This window comes from Chrysochloris asiatica, unplaced genomic scaffold, assembly GCF_000296735.1.
Source record: "Chrysochloris asiatica unplaced genomic scaffold, ChrAsi1.0 scaffold00138, whole genome shotgun sequence".
Lineage (NCBI taxonomy): Eukaryota > Metazoa > Chordata > Mammalia > Afrosoricida > Chrysochloridae > Chrysochloris > Chrysochloris asiatica.
Genome location: NW_006408656.1, coordinates 979,209 through 985,801, shown reverse-complemented (window position 1 = coordinate 985,801; position 6,593 = coordinate 979,209). Strand labels below are relative to the sequence as shown.

Genomic DNA, 6,593 nt, shown 5'->3' with positions numbered 1-6,593 from the left:
TATGGTCATCTGCTTCTGTTTTTTGGGCATCTTCAGGGGTTATCTGTGGACTTAATACTTAGATTGGTATGTATTTTGGTTATTTTTATGCTTTCTGAATGCTTCAGGTAGATGTGATCAGGAAATGGGCTTCCCTTTTCACTCTTCTTCCTGAGAAGTTTCAAGAAACCACTGTTGGTTGTTTTGACGTAACTTAGGATTTAATTTTCGGCCTATTTCCTCTTTTGTCTGCTTGGCCTGCTCCACAATCCCTGTTTCTAGTTAGAAACGGTTCAGGGCCAGCTGTGGCCGTTTGGTTTTAATTGGAAACTGTCTCTTTAAATTTCGAGGAGATCTGTGTGCATGGATAGTAGAACCCTCCGAGGGTGGGACTGGGGTGCCCAGTAGCTCAAGCACCCCTATAGTCACCAGAATGGAGGTGCGCAGACAGCAAGAAACCAATGAACAGATACCAAAAGAAAAGAATGTCCACACCTTTATCTCCACGGTTCTGCCAGGTGTCTGTGGCTGCTCTGATCCTTTCCCCAGCTTGGTCTCACCCCAGATGGCGGCCCTTGGAGCAGCCGAGCGTCCCGAACTAGAAAGCAATAGATTTCTTGCTTCTGCCACAAATTCCCCCAGCTGTGAGCCTTCCAACCTTCTAAGTATTCCTTTATAAGTGGTTCAGAGTTCTGGGACCATCCCCTGAGCCTGCTTGTTCGGGTATTCTGTGTTGTTGTTGGCGGAGCTCTGTACTACAAGTCTACCCGATCTGCCATCTTGTTTGTTCTCCCTAAAGTCAAGATCTTTAGGTGAAACAAAGAGTACTATTTTATATAGAAAAAAAGATGTGGTTTTTAAGCAGCTAGAACAGTCACAGACTTTCATATATCAAAACTACCTTGCACTGAGACAAATAAAATAGATATGTTAAAAATATAAGTAAAAAGCAGCAATCATAGTAGAGAACATTAACATACCTCTCTCAAAAATCAAAACAGGGAAGATTTGAGTACCATGACAAAGAAGTTTTATTGTGGTTTTGTACACAATCATGAAAGAATGAACAGTACTTTCAATTCTCATGGGGCATTAAAGATAGGATATTGAGCAATACTAAGCATTAAGAAAATCTCTATAAATCCCTAAGGTTGAAAATTTACAGGTTGAGAAATTTCCAATAAAATGCAATATTAAAAAAATTGAAAACACGACTTTAAAAAATATCTCTTGACCAAAGGGAGAACTGTTAAATTACTATTTGGAAATTGACAACATGAACAATTCACCGGTAAACATGTGGGTTGCAACTAATGTGGTTATAGAATTGTCACGTTTTGTTGATTTTTATTGCAAAATAACAAGTCTCTGAGTGATGTAAACAGTTGAGTGCTCGACTACTAGCTTAAAGATTGGTGGTTTGAATCCATGAGCTGTAGGAAAAGCACTGGACTGCTAACCATGAGGTTGGTGATTGTTGATACAAACCCACCAGTCACCCCTAGGAAACCTTATATAGGGTCACTACCAATCAGAACTGACTCAACAGCCCCTAACCATAACAGAGGTGTCTCAGAAGACATGTCTGTTGATCTGTTTCCAAAAGTTCATAGCCATTGAAAACCCTATAGACTGGTTCTACTCTGCACACATGGGGTTCCTGTGAGTCAACAGCAGCCAACAAGGCTGCAAAAGAGGATACCGTGAATGTGGATGTGAGCAGCCATCACAAGTGCATCTGTTGGCCTAAGGAGCAAAGAAGAGCTAAAGAAATGAAAGACGCATTGAAACAATTAGTCCATAGGACTACAGAACCATGTTAATTACCCCAAGGCTTGAAGTGAACTCACCCCAGTGGCTCAATTTTCAGACAATTGTTGTTTCTCTTCAGTGCTGTTGAGTCAGTTCCAGTGGGTTTGAACTGCAGACCTTGATATGATTCCAAAACACCACATCAGAACTCGCAGACAAAAAGTAGACAGGCCTATAAGGTGATAATACCAGGGAGGTAGAGTCCTTGGAACAATCAATCATGAGATCACCAGAGATGAAGCTCAGAAGGAAGGAAAGGATAGGAAAGAAAGATGAATGAAAATAGGAAATAACAGAAGTGGAAATTGTAGGGATTGCAGTCAATGTCACAAAAACAATTGTGTATGAATTGTTGTTTGGGAAAATAATTAGATCAGTAAACTTTCACCCAAACTAGAATATAAAACCAAATAAACTAAAAGAATATAGATCTGTTTTCCTCACTTATATCTGTCCATCCAGTCATAGTTACAAACACAGAGATCATTTATACAGAAACCCACAAACAGTACAAAACAGAAATCTCAGGAGACCCTTCTTCCTTTGGAGGCTTCTGAAATGTTGCTTGCTCAAGCTCTGCAACCCATGATCTTCAGGATGGGTCAATCAAGTCTACAAACACGTTCAGCACCCTGGTCTGCAAGACAGTTTCTACTTCATGTTGATGTTGTTGTTATGTGATGTGGAGTCGGTTCCAATTCATAGCAACCCCATATACTAGACAGCTCACTTAATTCCAAGTTTGAACTGCCGACCTTGTGGTTAGCAAGCCAGTGCTTATCCACACCAGGACTCTATTGTTATTGTTGTTGTTAAGTGATGTTGAGTAAGTGCTGACTCATAGCAACCCTGTACAGGGTTTCCAGGGAGTGACTGGTGATTTTGAACCACCGACCTTGCAGTTTAAGCCAACCTTGCAGTCTAGTGCATTAACCTACAGTGCCACAGCAGGACTCCACAGTGCTTACTAACACACCCTGCTCCTGTGAGACTACTGTCATCTACCTACCTATTCCTAAGGCTTCATCTTGCCTCTTGTCACTCTCCTTTCTTTACTGAAAATACTTTGCCATCTGTATCACAGACTTGTTTTCCATTCACCGTTTTGCTAGCATCCTGGATAATTTCATTTTTCTTGAACCTCCCAGTTTTTGAGCCTCTCATTTCCAGTAAGTTTCATCTTAGCTGCTTTGGCCACACATTAGATCTAATCATTACCTACATTTGTTCCATTTCGGAGATTTTAAGTTCAAATATCCTATCGTCTCTTAACACAGCTTCCTATTTCTCTACTTGCCCCGTAGAGGTATTTCCTTTTTATGGTTTCTTTTCTCTTCAATGCCAGGCCTGCTTTGTTTTATTCTTCTGCATAGGCCCACCTATGTATAATGTTCCCCTTCTACATTAGAGTTCATGATTCATTACTTCATGATCCAGCTCACTTAATTCATAAATGTAGACATTCTAGTTTATTTGAGCAAAGTAACAAATCCATCTTCCTCACCTTATCATCATTCTAAGGTCCCTGGGTGATTAAGCCATTTTATCTGTACCTATTTGTTATAGTTGCAATACCAAATGAATGAACTGAGGCAGATCTCTTTGGCAAGCTACTTTGCTCCTCCTCAGGGAGATTCTGCTTCTAGTGCAAAAACCCTATGTAGTTCTGAGTTTTGAGTTAATATGGGGGCGGGGGGACAATTCTGTGACAACCCTCATGCACAGGCTGAAGGGTTGAAGGTGAAGGTGGTGGGGAAAGGGTATGTATTAACCAAGATGGAATACTGCATCTACGTAAATAATCAGGGATTTAATTAGGACTCAGACATAAAGACAGCACTGTTGTTAAGTGCTGTTGAGTTGGTTCCAATTCATAGTGACTCTGTATAGGATTTTTGGGAAGCAGCTGGTGAGTTTGAACTGCCAACCTTGCAGTTCAAACTGATCTTGTGGTCCAGTGCTTAACCTACCGTGCTACACCAGGGCTCCAAAAGACAGCACTATCATGAGTTTAATTCCCTCTTCCCCTGGGTGCATTTCTTTGGGTGACTTGAATTCATTGAATGGCCCAGGAAGAAATACTCTTTGTTTGGGTGTCATTTCTAAAGGGAGTTGGATCAGATTTATCTGAGGCCCTTACCAGCTCAGAGAGTCTCTGACCCTGGCCTTGACCATTATGGAGTTAGTGTACCTCTCTGTTTCCCTCTCATTCAGCATTGTCTTGTATTCTGACACATTGACACCCAGGAGCACAGAGACTGGCTTTTTCCCTGGGTATGTGCCCTGCATGGATATCTTTACTGAAAAACTCTGGTTCCTTATTTGCTTGGGAGAAACTCCTTGCACAGTATAATTTCCACTAAATATGTTTTTGCTGTGCTCTGTAGATGAAAAAAAAAAAATGGTATTCTTGGTGATGGAGTAGAGAAGTGTGTGGCAGCAGGTACTGCTCTGGATTTTCAGTGTTCCTATTGCTTTAAAATATTGGCCATAACCTATCTGTAACAACAGAGGGTGCTGGTGGACAGCACATTTCTTATTGTTAAATGAACGTGTGAATTTTGTTTTAAATCTGTGATAGGCATTTAAAACTGATTACAGTTAATATATTTTGCCAAATACATCAGCAGACAAGTATAGAATAATATAATGAAAATCTGGTTCACTGACCACTAGATAAAATCTTACCAGTTGTTATTGTTTTTAGGTGTCTTCATGTTGCTTCCACTCACAGTGATTCTAAGTATAACAGAATGAAACACTGTCCGTTCCTGCCCACACACACAATCATTGCTATGTGTGAGTCCATTGTTGTAGTCAATCCAGCTGGAAGAAGGTTTTCCTGTTTCCCACTGACCCTCTATTTTACAAAGTAGTCCTTCTTCAGGGCTAAATTAAGGATCAAACTTTATTTCATTTTTTCCATGTAGATGATCTTAACACTATATACATTTAAATAAAAAAAATAAACAGCAAAGAATCAAGGTTATGAAACATGACAAATGTAGCTGTTCATGTAAAAATACACCACAATGGCAAATGTTTGATTATATAGATACTGCAATAGCAAAATAATAAGTTGAATCTAGAATTTTTTTCTTTTCCACTTAGAATTAGCCACTACCATTAACTAAGTGTTTATCCTTCCCATGCAAGCTTTCCATTTTTATTGCATAGGCATATATCCACTCTGGAGTCCTGGTGTGGCACTGTAGGATAAGCACTGGACTGTCAACTGCAAGGTCGGAGGGTTAAAACCACCAACTGCTCTTCAGAAACCCTACCCAGGTTCCCTAAGAGTCAGAATTGACCCAATGCACTTAACAACATATTCACTATTATAAAGCAGTGCTTTACAGATTTCAGCTTTTATAATAATGGTCTCACACTTGTGTTTCTTTCTGAAACTTATCTTTTTTTCCACTTCACATTTTATTCTAGAGATTTATCTCTTGGGATAAATGTACTATTAGTTTATTTTTAAAAAGAGTGTTCTCTGGTATTCCATTGTATGAACATAGTTGATTTATCTATCTATTCCTCTGTTGGTGGATGCTTGGTTTTCCATTTATTTAATTATTAAAAATGCTTCAAGGACAGTTTTTGTTTAGGTTTCTTTCTGAAATGGGCTAGAGTTGTGGGCTTGTTTGATATGAGCATCTGCAATTTTAACACATGCTAAGTGCCAAGCTGTTTCCCAAAGAGGTGAATGAGATGTTCTGCAGCAGTGATACCCATCAGCATGCTTCATTGTTCTGACGTTCCATATTACTAGATTTTAGCACATTTACAAATAAGATGGATATGAAACTGGGTTATCACTGTTTTAATTTGAGGTTCGAGCTCACCAGTCGCTCCACAGTAGAAAGATGAGGCTTTCTTCTCACACAAAGATTTGAAGCCTTGGAAACTTTATGTAGACTGGCCGTAAATCGGAACCAACTCTACAGCTTTTAACAACAATAACAGTATTACCAACACCAGAACTATACCAGTATTCTTTTCTGTTCACTTATTTTTAGAAATATAACCTAATCAATAGAAAAAAGAAAAGAAAAAAAGAGAGCATCGGAAACAGAACACACTGTAAATACAAAGCACAAAATAAAGTGGCAGAAATAAATGCAAGAAATGTAGTGGAACTGTAAATGCTGAGACCTGCAGAAGCTTGTTATATTATTTAAAGAGACATACTTGAAATATGATGTCACAGAATGAAAGTAGAGATGGAATTTATACCTCCAGAAAATCTGTAACTTTATTAATATTAGACACAAAACACAATCACTAGGGTTAATGTTAGGTATTTCTTAATTTTCTATAATTAATGGCTCAAAGAATTCATTAATAGCACTTAGAAAATATTCATAGTCAAAGTATACTGAAAAAGGTTTACTAATTTCTAGGGACATTTATAGCCTAAAATACATATTTTAGGGAAAATAAGATTGAAAATGAATGAGTTAACTATATAGCTGAGAAATTATAAAAAGAACAGCATGGTAAACCATAAAGTAGAAGAAAAGAAACAATTAAGAGCAAAAGTCAGTAAAATAGAAACGAAGTAATTGAGAATTTAACTAAATCCAAACTTCTTTCTTTGAAAAGTCTAGTAAAATATATAAACTGTTAGAGATATTAATAAAGAAATATAAAGATTTGGCCTAACTCAACAAATGAGAAGATTGTTGTTGTTGTTAAGTGCCATCAAGTTGGTACTGACTCACAGCGACACTATGCACAACAGAATGAAACACTGCATGATCCTGGGCCAACTTCACAGTTGTTGTCATGCTTGAGCC

At 38.3% G+C, this 6,593-nt stretch overlaps 1 pseudogene; it reads left to right on the top strand.

Annotated features, from left to right (window-relative positions):
• Nucleotides 1–6,593, top strand: part of LOC102819922 — an 88,671-nt pseudogene that overhangs the window by 13,501 nt on the left and 68,577 nt on the right.